At 38.7% G+C, this 15,701-nt stretch overlaps 1 long non-coding RNA gene across 1 annotated transcript; it reads right to left on the minus strand.

Moving 5' to 3' along the window:
* Positions 1 to 4,297: 4,297 nt before the first annotated feature.
* LOC122497440 lies at positions 4,298 to 13,703 on the minus strand. Its single transcript, XR_006301111.1, has 2 exons — positions 13,226 to 13,703; positions 4,298 to 8,293 (listed from the first exon to the last, which is right to left on the minus strand). It is a non-coding gene; the product is annotated as an uncharacterized LOC122497440 (long non-coding RNA).
* Between the last annotated feature and the right edge of the window lie 1,998 nt (positions 13,704 to 15,701).

Genomic DNA, 15,701 nt, shown 5'->3' on the forward strand with positions numbered 1-15,701 from the left:
TCTGGGACAAGTCACATCACCTCTCTTTGCCTCAGTAATCTCATATGTAAAGTAGAGATTATAGCAGTATAACTGCAGGCCAATTCTTGCCCAATAAATATGTATGTTTGTAAGTATGAGTAGGGTCATTGTTCTCTAGGTCACAATGTAACCGAAGACACAGAATCTGTATATTTCTATGACTCTCCGTTGTTACACTTAATACCTAAATACCTCAGTGTGGAGAAAGCTGTCAGTAGCAACATGAGATTATTTACTCAGTTTTATGGATTTTCCTTTGACTTTTGTCTATGAACAGGAATCATAACATTTGGCAATACTTGGAGACATTTTTGATCATATCATTTTGAGCTTCAGAAGCTCAAATAAAGACCTTCAGCTGATGTTACTCATTTGGAACTTATATCTTCAGACTACAAAAGAGTGCAGGGTCAATAGAAATTTCTCCCATCAGGTAAAAGTATCAGAAAATGCTTTATCTTTATTTGAAATACATTTCTTAATGATAGGTTATCACTTTTGAATGATCCAGACATATGTTCATCTATTTTAAACCAGATAATAGGCGCAAAATGAGTTCTTATATGCATATTTTACATTTTTATTATTATACATTCATAGAACATCAAATAGTCAATAATTGCTACCATAGTTATGCTAGAAAAGGGGTCTACAAATCAAGTTGCCCAAAACAAAGGCCATTATTCATGAGAGCTGCCACTAATTTTTAACTATTGTGTTTTTTAATAACAACATATAGAAAGTCAACGAGTTATTCAAATCTTTTGTGACTGTTAGTACTGGTGTGTACAGTGGGGGGCTTAGACTGTGGGTGTAGGATTCATACTGCCTAAGTTCAAATCTTTGTTCCCTACTTAATAACTGTGCAAATTTGGGCAATTTACTAAACTACACTAAGCCACAATTTCCTCCTCTTTAAAAATGGGGTTATTAGGAACACATACCTCATAGAGTTGTGAGGATTAAGTAAGTTTATGATACGGGACTCTTACTGCAGTGCCGAAAAGCTGTTATCAATTATTTTTATTGTGTTGCTCCAGCTGGGGATATATTGCTTGGAGAATAAAAAGTTTCAAAATCAGTCAGTTGAAAAGCTCTTTGGAAAATTGAGTAGTTTTGCCATGAATAAGGTAAATCGATGTTGATAACATTCTTCTCTGATGTTTCCATCACCTTGAACTTGCATCTAGTCTATGGCCTGTATCCTTTTCTGTTTGATTTTAGTTCTCTATAGATTTCTTTTATGTCCTCGGTTAGACATTCCTCAATGGGAAGAACTATTTCTTAGTCATCTTTAGACCCTTACATTTCCTTGGGAAAAATTCTGAACATAGTAAAATTATAGTTAATATTTGCAATCCAGATTTTCAGGATTATTGTTAATGGTTTCATATTAATGCATTTTTATTTCAGATGTTATTGCATTTGAACTGTCCTAAAATGTTACAACACAGACCATGGAAATGATCAAAGCAAACCACATACAATTTTCCTGCCTCCCTAGTTATTATGATTTAACTATCTTCAGTATAATAGACACTGTTTAGAAAAAATAGTTTTATCTCTTATACTTTCTGTGTTTTTGTCAAATATAGCATATTGGTTAGGTTTGCTTGGCTAAGATATGTCCAGAGAGATCAGTAAGCTATATATCAGAGCACTCGGTGTCACATGGAGTGAGAATTCATGACCCTCCAAACCTCTGATACCCAAAGGCATAAAGAAGCTGGACTACAGCAACAAGGAAGCTGGACTAGAGCATTATTCCCCCACAGATTAGTTGTGCGACCTTGAGTATCTTACTTAAATTTTCAGAGTCTTGGGCTGCTCATGTATGTAAAGGGTACAGAATGAGCAGATGACTCAATTATATCCTTATTCTAGTATATTTTGATTATTAATTATATGTGATACACCTTTTAAAATGATCCTTTTATTCTGCATGTATCAAATTTTGACATTTTAAGGAAGATACAATGAACAGATATATCACTTGGTTGTGTTAGTGGTGTTTTAGCTTTATAACTAAGAGATCTGAGTTTGAACTGCCATTTTCAGAATACTTCATTACACATATAATTTTTAAGCATGGCATGATTTATATGGGAGTTTTGATAGACTCTATAGGAAAAAAAGATGATTTATTGTTCCAATTTTTCTAGGAACTCAAGCCTGAGCATATAGCACATTGGTATTTCTGATAAATGGTTTTCCCATCGTGATTTAAAGACAGACTTTTGAAGGGGGAACTCTTAAGTCATCTCAAAGTGTTTGGAACACATGGCCTCCCAACAGTCAACTTTTCTGCATTTTCTTTCCCCAATCAAGCAGTTATGTCCTGGCCATGATTGCACAAAGTTTTTTAAATTAATTTTTAAAAATATATATTTATTTTTAAGAGAGAGAGACAGAGAGCACATGAGCAGAGGAGGGGAAGAGAGAGAGAGAAACAGAATCCAAAGCAGGCTTCAGGCTCTGAGCTGTCAACACAGAGCATGACATGGGGCTTGAACTTGTGAACCATGATATCATGACCTGAGCTGAAGTCAGATGCTTAACCAACTGAGCCACCCAGGTGCCCCTACAAAGTTTCTTTAGAGATCCATGTGTTGAATGCTAACCATTCCCCCTAAAAAGAAAAAAAAAACAGAATCAACAAGTCAATGAAGGGCAACTTGATATTAAGTCTAAAGGATTTTTCTCAAAATTGTTTGCAGCATAAACAGGGAAATGTTAGAAACCCCAAACCAGAGCTTATTTAAAATGCTTTTCTCAAATGTGAAGAAATCTTTCAATAAGCAGAATCTTCTTTTGTATGATATGGTAGAAAACTAAGGGAGGAGAGACTGCTAGGGTAAGTTAAGCATTCCTAGACCTCTATAACTTTTGCCTGAAACCTAAGGATGGATACAACTGTCTCTGGTACAGCAGAGTGACATGAAAATATAAAGTGGTTAGTGCCCAAGTGCTATCCATTGTTTTAGGCCTTAGTACACCCCTGTGGTCATGTATTTGCCCCTATAATGGGGGAGGAAGGGACAAACACGTCCTTCAGTTCCCTACCCCTTTGTAATGTCTGTCCTTTGCAAAGAAGAGAAAAGCAGACCCTGAATCCAGAGGATTTTTTTCTTAGAAAATTTTGGAACATCCTCCATGTTTTGCTTATATAAAAAAAAAGTCTTTGGAAAACTATTAAGCCAAGTGTTGATTGAAACAGAATATACAGAGGGGCGCCTGGTTGGCTCAGTCGGTTAGGCGTCCGACTTCGGCTCAGGTCATGATCTTGCGGCTTGTGGGCCCAAGCCCCATGCCGGGCTCTGTGCTGACAGCTCGGAGCCTAGAGCCTGCTTCAGATTCTATGTCTCCCTCTCTCTCTGCCCCTTCCCCTGCTCACGCTCTCTCTCCCTCCAAAAATAAATAAACATTAAAAAAATAATAAAATAAAAATAGTTAAACAGAATATACAGAAAGAAGTTTTCTGAACAAAATCTAGACAACGTTAATGGGAATTTCTTCACACATGTTCTTTGTGAAGTTACCAGGAGCTGGCTGCCAACCACATAAACCTAAGTGTAGAGGAATTTGATCAAAAAGTTGAATCAGGAATACTTCATTTCTTGTTGATGAAATTATTTCTATGTTCCAGACCCTGGGCTGAAAGTTGAAGGAGGTATGCAGTATGTGGTTTCCATGTACAAAAAGAAGCATGTGTCTTGCCTCTACCTGTATATATTCATAAAGTGGCCATGAGTTGTGTTATGAGAAACCATTGACTTCACCTGTCTAAGCCCCAATCAATTCTGTAAAATAGAAATGTCACCTATCTTAGAAGGTTGTGTTAGTTAGATAAGGGGTGTCACAGCAAAGCACAACACACTGAGGGGCTTAAACAACAGAAATGATTTCCTCATAGTTCTGGAGCTGGAAGTCCAAGATCAAGGTATTGGCGAGTGGTTTCTGCTGAGAGCTCTCTTCCAGGCTTATAGATGGTTGTGTTTTACCATGTTTTCACATGGCCTTTCCTCTATGTGTGCACGTTCCTGGTGTCTCTTCCTCTTATAAGGACACTAGTACTCCTGGATCAAGGACCCACCTTGTGACCTCATATAACTTTATTTGCCTTCTTAAAGGCTCTGTCTGTAAATATTCACATTGGGAATTAAAGCTGCAGCATACAAATTTGGGGGAAGAAACAATTCAGTCTATAACGTGGTTATGTATAAAAGAAAACATATACAAAGTGCTTAAAACAGTGCTTGACACATCACAGACTGGCTTCAATGATTATTAACTTTTACTTTATTGACCTCAATGGTTATTCAAGAACATGGCAACCCTAGTGAGTAATTAGAACATGCAGGGCTGAGGGTCAGCCTTGGGCAATAGTGACCCCATGACTGTAAGGCCATGCAATTTGTAGTTATAATTATCCCTTATTTTATAGAGGGAAAAACTGGTCAGTTAATAAGTCCCAGGGCTCATAAAGTCACAGCCAACTTCTGAGTCAGGTTTGCTGTCTCCAGAGCTCTTAGTCTGTTAAATCCATCTCAGGCTTGGAGCAGCCATATTCAATTACCCTTGTATCACACGGCCACCCATCCCAGGGCCAACCCCTGCCATTTATCCTAACTGAAGCTTGACCACACTTGAAGGAAAGCCTGCAAACTGATCGTCCCCCAGACAGATTCAGCTTTGATAGAAAACTCTTGCTGTCATATTTGTGGGAACTGTTCCAACCATGGAGATATATGGGCTGATTAAGAAATTTTACTGCCCTTTGAAAATTGAAGATTGAGGTTTGTACATATGGGAGTTGGGGATATCTAATCTGTCTTTAAATTTGATTTATGCAAACCTCTAGCTTCAAAGTTCCCAGCATAAAACCATTTAACCATGAAAATGGCAAAGCTAACATTCACATTCTCAGTTCAGATACCAGCAGGAAAAATGTTGTTTTGGCTTCAGGCTTAAAGGGCAAGTCTGTGGCCTGGGAGTACATATATATTCCCCTGGCTTCCTAGGATGTTCACAAGACCTTTCTGGGGAGGACCCAGGTTCCTAAAGCCTAAGCAGAGCCTGCCTTTTCTGGACAATGCTGAGGAGTTGACTCCAGGCTTTTCATCTTCTATTCGTTTCTCTTATCTTTGATGGTCTTTGGCTCATCTTACCCTCTCCCACTTACTCAACTTTTCATCATGGATTTGTCATCAAACAGTTATACCTACAGATTATTGAACAAAAGAACCTAAGAGCTGGAAGAATAACTGGTAATAGTGTCCAACAAGTAGGAAGAAATGGAAATTCAGTGAGATACAGCCTATCCCCTGAGAATACTCTACATATCAGTGTGTAGGGATGTGACTAAAACATAAATCTCCTGCGTCCCAGACTAGACTCCATTTTATGGCTGTGGTTGGCAACAGTGCAAACTAGGCTTTAATTTAGTCCACATGCCAGGCCTACTATAATTTGCATGGTTAAGTGAAAAACTGAAAAAAAGTATTCATGAGAATGAAATGGAAAAATGTGCTGGATCTTCATACTTGTTTAAAGATCTTTCCAAACTGTTGTAAGCAGAAATCTCAAATGGCCCCAAGATTCCTGCCCTGTATAATCCTTTCCCTTTGAATATGGGCAGGATGTGTGAGTATGAAGGTTTATCACTCCCATGAGTAGCGTACTTTACATGGCAAAGTTCAAGGGATTTTGAAGATGTAATTAAGGTCCCCAATCAATTGGCTTCGAGTCAACCAAAGGGGAGATTGTCCCAACCTTATCAGATGAGTTGTTAAATGAAGTCAGAGAAATCTAAAGAGAGATTATTCCACTGACCTTCAAGCAGCAGGTCAAACAGAGGAGACAGTGCACTGGTATACTATGAAGGGTTTACATGAAGGATGGAGTCGTCCTGACCAATGATGCTAACAAATAAGACAATAGACACTGGGATGTGGTGGCCATCATCAGTATGAGTGAACTGTGTCAGGTGAGCAAGCCTTGGTCACATAAGTTGGTGAATAATCAAAAGCCCTAAGACAAAGAAGTAGCTGATAGGCAGGACTAGATCAGGGACACAGACAGCCTTCATTAACAATTCCCCTTGAGGCTGATCTGGCCAATGAGGAAGCTGAACCAGTGATAAATCTATCATCAGAAAGAATCTTCGGGACATAGAGAGGCTTCATGCTCTGAATGGACCAGATTTTCACTTCTAACTAAAGCTCTCAGAAGGGTTGGGGCATATAGAGATTCACTGAGATAATTCATGACTCAAAAATTCACTCCTTTTTTCCACCTCATCCCTAAATATAGATCCTGCATAGACCCCTGGATTCTGAGACACACAGAATTTAGATCAGTGGAGAGAAGAGAGGCAATTTTGGTTGAAGAGGATAGAAGGAGGTGCATAATGAAGGTTTTAGCCCTTCATTAAAGAAACCCTTTCCCTTTTTTCTTTCTTTCTTTCTTCTTTCTTTCTTTCTTTCTTTCTTTCTTTCTTTCTTTCTTTCTCAAAAGAACAATTTGTGATCCCAGGAGAGAGCTAAGCATTGGGACAACTCTTCATCTATCTGGAGGCCATGGAGATAGTGAATCCCTGCTGCCAGAATTCCAGACCAGTGGTCTTGATGTACCATAACAGATTATGTTAACTCAGTAAAGTTCCTCAGAGCAACCAAATTCTAACAGGAAGATAATGATACAGGAAGACTATTTGATGAGAAAAAATAATCAACCAAAATAATATCCCTCTACATCTCAATTGCCCTAATAATAGCTAACAGTCATTCCTAACCACATGCTACTCACATTTCTAAACACTTCATCTGTTCTGATTTGAAGTACTCATATTATTCTCATAGTTTAAATGAGAAAATTGCACAAAGGTTAAATAAACTGCCTTGGTCTATTTTGTTATTAAGTGCTGGAGCTGAGATTTGAACCCAGGCTACTCAGCCACTTTCCTCCACAGTCTGCCTTCCTGTCTGCTATACTCTTCTGCTCGTCAATACTGATACCATTTTTCTGTTCTGGATTCTTTTTATCCATTGATCATTTTCTTTGGTAACCACCAGTAAAAATGTAAAGCTTTTAAAGACAGGGTCCTGTGTTGATTTCGCTTGGGTCTTTACCTACTGCCAAGCATGTAGTTGGTGTCTTGATTGATGAATTATTAAAGTTAAACCTTTACAGTCTTGTTTAAAATTCTCTGCACATCATTACTAAAAGCACATATGAGAGCATTTTCACCCATTTCCTTTTCTATTCAAAAGGAAATTGCCCAGGCATTACGTTAAGAGCTATCAGCACCAGCTCTCATCCTGGCCCCTGGCAAAGAGGTCAGAGTAGCACCCAGCACCAGCCCACTGCAACACCATTCTGACCCAAGCTGACACCAGTGAGAGATCCTTGAAGAGTGAGGTACTTCTGGCTTCTGTTGTTGGCAGCATTTCACCTCTTAGTCCATTTCATCCCTCTATTCACTGGGATATTGCATTGCTGAGACCTAAGATTAGTTGCTTGTGGAAGAACGAGTAGGCGTTTGCAGCAGGCTCTGTTAAAATCATTACCCATTCTCCTCCCGGCACTGCCTGGACCAAATGCCTGGATTCGTGACTGTGTTCAAAAAGCAGTGCTCAAATCCACAATCCCATCGTTTAAAATAGATCTTTCTAGATGAAGAGGAAAAAGTGGAAAACATTTTCATTGCAGTTATTTTGGGAAGGTGACCTGAGAACATTAAAGGGCACCCAATAACTATTTGTTGAATGAATGTGTGAATTGAAACAGGTTTGCAGAATTTTTCATTAAGAAGACCTCATTCCCAAAGGATTGGCCTTCTGCCAAAGACAGTTCCCTCGTACTTAATACACTGCCACCTTCCTCTTGCGAAAGCCACTGATTCCAGCATATATTTCTTCATCCAGACTTTCCATTCATTCACAAATCACTTATTAAAGGCCTTCTGCTGATTAAGATCTATGAGAAATTGGACCACAGAGTTGACAAAGATAAGTTCCTTGAGTGCAAGATTATTTGTTAGCTTCTCTTCCTGGACTTGATGTCTCTGTGTGAAATTGATGAATCGTGTTCAATTGAAAATCCCTGAAGTAACATGTCCCTTCCCAAAAGTCCCTCCCCCTAATGGCAGAAGTGATCACAAAAAGGACTTTTCTCATTTCATGAGCCTGGTACCTTGACCGCAGTTAATTGCAGTAAAGATGAGTGGCATCTACAGATTGGAGAACTCGTCAGGTTGCATCACTTGGGAAACCTAAAGACAGTGTTAGCAAAAACAAAAGTAAACAAATTATATAAATTTTTCACTCTATCCCCCCCCCGCCAAAATGGGAATAGGCATCCTTCATTAGTCAGGAAAAGTTATGCTTTTCTGCAGTAACAAATAACTCCAATATCTCACTAGCTTAAACTAACAGTATTTTATTTCTTATATACATTTCTTCTCCAGTGCCAGTGGGAGCTCTGCTGTATGTAGTTACTCAGAGACCCAGGTGGATAGATGGATCCACCACTTTATAGTTACATGCATCTAGAACATGCAGACTCCTCAGTTACAGCCAGAGGCAAGGGAGACTGGAGAATTATGGTGAGGTTTACATGGCTTCAACAGGGAAATGACACATGTCACTTCTGCTCAAATTTTGTTTTCCAAGAGTTTCCAGATAAATCCATTTAATTACACAGGGCTGGGAAATGTAAGGAAGCTATTTGGCAAGCATGACTCTCTCTGCCACATACAGTTAATAATATATTTTTATGTGTATATGACTTAGATGTCTATCCTTATTTATGATATGTGTTATCAGAAAACCACTCAAAGTTTAAAAAGATAAATAGTAAGCTAAAAAACATAAATAGATCCTCTAATATATTTTCTCTCTGCACTCTATCTAAACTTGCAGATCATTGGAGACCATGATGCCAGAGTTACAAATATATCATGACATTCTGGTTGCCTTTGGGGCATGGCTATATCACTGCTGAAAGAATATCTTTTTTTCCCCTCTCTCTTCATGTCCTTACAAAGAATCCCCATTTGTGAAGACACTCTGAGTTTACCTTTGTTCTAACCAAACTGAAAGAGCTTCACTCTCTGGGACCTTTTAGAACATGCCAGTCTCGAAATGCTATCAGGCTGCTTTCTGACTCAAGAGACATAGCAATATTTGGACCCCTTGTTCTTTCTTAGATATTCTTCCAAATCCATATGAATCCTCACTGTGTGTCTATCTTGCTGCCTTTCCAGAGCAGTGCCTGATTCATGACGTTTCTTCAATGATAATCCAATTATGATCATTCAACCTCAAGGCAAGGTTGATTCACAGCACAGTAATTCATTCTACCTAGTGGCCCCTCACACATGGAATCATAAATCCTTCAGAGAAGAAAAGGACCTCAAATTTAATTCCACACAGCATTTTTATTATTCAAATTAGAAATTTAGCAAGTTGAAGCCCAGGTATGTTGAATTACTGGCCTAAGATCAAACAGTTACTTAGCTGCAAAACCCACCATAGAGTTATTTCAACTCTTAGAACTTGTCAGGGGCAGCAGGGAATGGAGCACATAAAAAGGAAATACAAACATAAAAATAAATCACAATTTCACTTAATCTTTGTTAAGGCCTTTCTCATGTCTTTTGTGAAATTGAAATCAAAGATAAAATGCTAATTAGATCTCAGTATAAAAATAGGGACAAGAGAATGTTTGATGAAAGATTGGAAAAGAAAACACTATTTGAAGCAACCCTCCCATCTGTTCCAAAGAAGTCCAACATAGCAATCTCATCATCTTCAGGCAGCATAACCTAGAATGAATTCAGGCAGTAAGCTTGGCATTTATAGAGCAGTCTGCTGGGAAAGAGCAATTTCATTTCCAAGGACTTCACCAAAGTGAGGACCTGACGTTACAAATGATTAATTTTTTCTGGAGGGCTCTTGAGAAATGTCTTAGCATTTAATAATCTAATAATATTTGTAATTCTCATTAAATTGTACCTAAATTTAATGGTCTTATCACCTTTCACTGAGTGACCAAACTAACCTTATGCCTTAAGCAGCTGGAAAAAGAACAGCAAATAAAACCCAAAACCAGCAGAAGACAGGAAATAATAAAGATTAGAGCAGAAATTAATGCTATCAAAACCAAAAAAAACAAAAACAAAAACCCAAAACAAAACAAAACAGTAGAACAGATCAATGAAACCAGAAGCTGGTTCTCTGAAAGAATTAACAAAATTGATAAACCACTAGCCAGTTTGATCAAAAAGAAAAAGTAAAGGACCAAAGTAAATAAAATCAAGAATGAAAGAAGAGAGATCACAACCAACACAGCAGAAATAAAAACAATAATAAGAGAATATTATGAGCAATTATATGCCAATAAAATGGGCAATCTGGAAGAAATGGACATATTCCTAGAAACATATACACTACCAAAACTGAAACGGGAAGAAAAAGAAACTCTGAACAGACCCATAACCAGTAAGGAAATCAAATTAGTAATCAAAAATCTGCCAAAAAACAAGAGTCCAGGGCCAGGTAGCTTTCCAGGGGCATTCTACCAAACATTTAAGGAAGAGTTAACACCTATTTTCTTGAAGCTGTTCCAAAAAAATAGAAATGGAAGGAAAACTTCCAAACTCTTTCTATGAAGCCAGCATTACCTTGATTCAAAAACCAGAGACCCCACTACAAAGGAGAACTATAGACAAATTTCCCTGATGAACATGGATGCAAAAATCCTCAACAAGATACTAACCAGCTCCAACAATACATTAAAAAAATTATTCACCATGACCAAGTGGGATTTATACCTGGGATGCAGGGCTGGTTCAATATCTGCAAAACAATTAACCTGATTCATCACATCAATAAAAGAAAGGACAAGAACCATATGATCCTCTCAATAGATGCAGAGAAAGCATTCGACAAAATACAGCATCCTTTCTTGATAAAAACCCTTAAGAAAGTAGGGATAGAAGGAGCATACTTTGAGAACATAAAAGCTGTATATGAACAACCCAGCGCTAATATCATCCTCAATGGGGAAAAACAGACAACTTTCCCCCTAAGGTCAGGAACAAGACAGGGATGTCCACTCTCGCCACTGTTATTCAACATAGTATTGGAAGTCTTAGCCTCTGCAATCAGACAACAAAAGAAATAGAAGACATCCAAATCGGCCAGGAAGACATCAAACTTTCACTCTTCACAGATGACATGATAGTCTATATGGAAAACCCAAAAGATTCCACCAAAAAGCTGCTGGAATTGATTCATGAATTCAGCAAAGTTGCAGGATATAAAATCAATGCACAGAAATTGGTTACTTTCCTATACACCAACAATGAAGCAACTGAAAGAGAAAGCAAGGAATTGATCCCATTTACAGTTGCACCAAAAACCATAAAATACCTAGGAATAAATCTAACTAAAGAGGTGAAAAATCTACACACTGAAAACTCTAGAAAGCTTATGAAAGAAATTGAAGAAGACACAAAAAAATGGAAAACGGTTCCATGCTCCTGGATAGGAAAAACAAATATTGTTGAAATGTCAATACTACCCAAAACAATCTACATATTCAGTGCAATCTCTATCAAAATAATAGCAGCATTCTTCACAGAGCTAGAACAAATAATCCTAAAATTGGTATGGAACCAGAAAAGACCCCGAATAGCCAAAGCGATCTTGAAAAAGAAAACCAAAGCAGGAGGCATCACAATCCCAGACTTCCAGCTATACTACAAAGCTGTAATCATCAAGACAGTATGGTACTGGCACAAGAACAGACACTCAGATCAATGGAACAGAATAGAGAACCCAGAAATGGACCCACAAATGTATGGCCAACTAATATTTGACAAAGCAGGAAAGAATATCCGATGGACTAACTTGAAATTATATAGTGAATGATGTCATTCATTCATTAATTCATTCAACTGGACACTTAATCTATGCAGACACTATACTAGGTGCTGAGGATAAAACAACAAACAAGGCAGATACATTTCTGTCCTTACTGAGCTTACAGTGTTAATGTTAACATTACAGTATTAATCCCTTGGGAATCCAAGTTTTGGTTTTTCTGGATTTCTGGAGTCCATGTGAGACCTCTGTATTGTATCCCAGCTAAACTTCAAGGGCAAAACATGCATTTCATCCTAACTAGTCCAGTGTCTGGATATAGAACTTATATGAACTGGTTTTGAAGTGTTAACATCTTGTGAATCTCAACTCAGCTACTCACAAGTTCTATAACGTTAGACTAGTAACTCTCATCACTTACACACTTCTACATCAGCTATGGTGGCATAAGAAACCACCCCACAGCTCAATGGCCTAGCACCACTCATCAGGCTTAGCACCTGAGGCTCAGCTGATCAGGGAACCCCTGTCAGCTTGGGCATGTCCTTGTCATGAATATGGCAAAGATTAAAGAGCTCCTAAGATTGGGTTAGATGAGATGTGTGGTCACTACGCGATCCCCACAGATGGCAGTATCATCATCACTTCAAATTTCCCTTTCGACATTTGGAAAGCTTTCTTGAACATAATCTTGGTCTTGCCCTGTCTCTTACCTTTTTACCACACTGCTGAAACTCCCGCTTCCTCAGATTAGACCAACTCCTGCCTCTTGAGAAGGGTTTGAACTTTGTTTGTGATTACTGGGAATTCTCTGAACCACTTCTGGAAGAAACTTTTGCCCATAACTCTATAACTTCCTTCCTTGGGCAGCCTCCCAGCTAGAACAAGGCTACAATGACCAGTTCCTTGCTGCTAGTCAAGGTGACCAGTGAAATTCGTGAGTGATGTATGCTGAAGGCAGGTAATATCACTCCTGTTGAGAATGCATGGTATGGGTTTTTATAATTTATCCTATAACTGTACATAAGGTCATTTTACCATCCCCCTCCAATAGATGAAAAAAATATTGACGCATATTAACTTTACAAAGTTTTAACATTAAATCAGAATAGAATGATATTTGCTGGATTTTATGGCAATTAAAAAAAATATTGTCCCTCTTGTCCCCACCCAAGTTCTGTATCGATCGAGAGATAGACAAGTCAGACAAATAGAGATCAAATTGCCAGCTTCAAAACTGTTGGCTGTGGGAAAATGGCTTACACATTTAGCAGTGATAGTTTGATACTACTGAGCCCTAAAATAGATAGAGTTACCTGTCTAGTAAAGTTGTCTCTCTGAAATAGCAGGTCTTCTCAGGGGGAAAGTCCTGTAACCCATGGTGGAGCGGAGACCAGACACAGGCATATCCCAACAAGAATGAGGTGAGGTTTGCTTTGGTGGCTGTTCCTGTTTCCAGATTTGCCAGACAGTTGATTCCTCCTTCAGTGGGGAGGGGCAGATGGAGTAATGCAGAGATGCAAGGAAGGTTTTACTAACTGAAGTCTCTTCAGGTAAAGGAGATGCCCATTGTCCCCATTCCAATAGTAAGGGGAGATTATGACACGTTAGAATTCTCTCCTACTCCCCATTGACTCCTGAGAGTTTGATAGTTACTCTGAGACAGACACATCTGTGTATTATCACGTTAGTCATTCTACTATTAAGGGGGACCTATCCTGTGGGCTTTCATTACCTGACAGGGAATTAGTTTTCCATTTTACAAATACAACTCGATTGGCTTAAGCTTTCAAAAACAAGGACAATATTATTCTCCACTTCTAAGCTTCTGTGATTGTCAGAGACACAGATACCGTAAAATAATACATGGCTACTGAAAAGATAAGCATTTATGCTTTACATGGTGTACACTTAGGAAAGGGCCTCCTTCTGATGCTTACATGAATATAGGTCAAAATTGACTCTGTCTTGAACATGAGCAGTGAGATTCTTCTCTCCCGTAGAACCTCTTGAATTCACAAGGATAATGAAATGTCATTAAACATGAAACGTCCTACCTACATCTTTGTGTTTTCTAAGTAATCACATGATCCTCAGATAGTCATGACTTCCAGTGGGGAGAGTACTGGGCATATTAGAGATTGAGGCTTACAGAGGTAACATGACTTGCCTCCTCTCATTGTAGGTAAATTCCAGAGGTGGGATTCAAATCTACAGCAATCTGATCCCGAATGTGCTTAGCCAACAGCATATTTCAATAATTATTGTTACATCATCAAATCCTCCATTTGTTGATGTTCTAAAGCAATTAATAAATTGCAAATGAAGATTTGCTTTTGGGGAATGGAGACCCACAAAGTGTACAAGACGTGCAGGCAGCTCTTGTTGGGTTGGTCCCCACCAGATGGGAAGGACATTATGTATCCGAATCAGACAAATATCAGTGGAGTAACAGCCATCCCTCTCTGTGAGCCCAATGTGGGGGTTCAAAGCAGGGGCTGCAGTTTCTTCACAGGTGGGTGTTTTGTGTCATTGGTTTCTTGGTTGTATCAACTAGAATTGCTGGAGTGAGAAGTAAACATGGACATTAATCAGCCTCCTGGGGACAGCCTCTCATCACAGACCCAGACTATTCAAAGAGTGAGCAGCCCCTACCTTGCTGGGCAGAAGGGCATTTTGCAAATCACCCAGTGTCAGGCAGGTGTGAGCACTGTTGTCTGATCCTACAGTGATAGGGCCATGGGGAAAACACTAAGCAGATTTTTCAGTGTCTTCTGGGCCCTTCCTAGAAACAGCCATTGTGAGCTTTTCTTATCTTCATGATACATTTGGGTTGCATTTGTCATGCTAAGTAGTCTGCTCAAACATTCCACAGGCAGGAATGGGTCCTCAGTAATATGTTGCTACACAGAGGCATAAGTCCTATAGTGTCAATAGTGTGATTTACACACACACACACACACACACACACACACACACCTTTTCAAGATCCTACTAACTGATTTATGCTTGTTCATAAAAATCCATGCTATGATGTTAATAGTCTCTCATAAGAGGCATGAGAGACCATTAACATTATAGCATTGATTTTCAGTCAATGAACTGAGAAAATCTACTGACCATACTCTGATATGACCTGTTATTTGTCACTTGTTGCCTATTAGTCTCACCCTTCTTTTCCTTACCTTTCCATTCCTTGAAGATCTCAGTGATGCCAAACTCTCTTGCCAAGTTACTGAGCTTTTATTTTCCCAGGAGAGAACATTGGCAAGGGCCTCTGAAGAATCAAAAGAAACATCTCAGTGGATATTTGAAGGTAGGGTTGTAGATAGAGAAGAAAGGAACATGAATGATGGCATAGTGATTAAAAAAAAAAAAAAAAGCTATATATACATTTATCCCCAAGACCTCGTAACTTGTGTAGAATCTGGTCGAGACTGGTCACTGGGTTGTGGAAGGGAGGGAGCAAGGTGGGGAGGAAGAGAGGAATAAGAGATTGAAAATCAGGAATTTGGCCCTCTGTTACAAAGAGTGTGTTCTGAAGCATCAGAAAGAAAGATTTGGTTGGAACAAAGTGTCCTGTTTTTCTGCAATGAAAGATAAGATTATTTTGATTCTGGAAGGTGCAAAACAAGATTTTGTTAAGAAAGCAGTCGTGACAGTCAACTTAGCCTGAGGGGTTTGAACCATAAGCAGTGAATTATATATTGAGATTATCTTTCTCATTTCATATCCTCTCTCTTTTTAGAAAACAACAACAACAACAAAACAAACCTGAATACCTATTTGTTT

This window comes from Prionailurus bengalensis, chromosome A3, assembly GCF_016509475.1.
Source record: "Prionailurus bengalensis isolate Pbe53 chromosome A3, Fcat_Pben_1.1_paternal_pri, whole genome shotgun sequence".
NCBI lineage: Eukaryota > Metazoa > Chordata > Mammalia > Carnivora > Felidae > Prionailurus > Prionailurus bengalensis.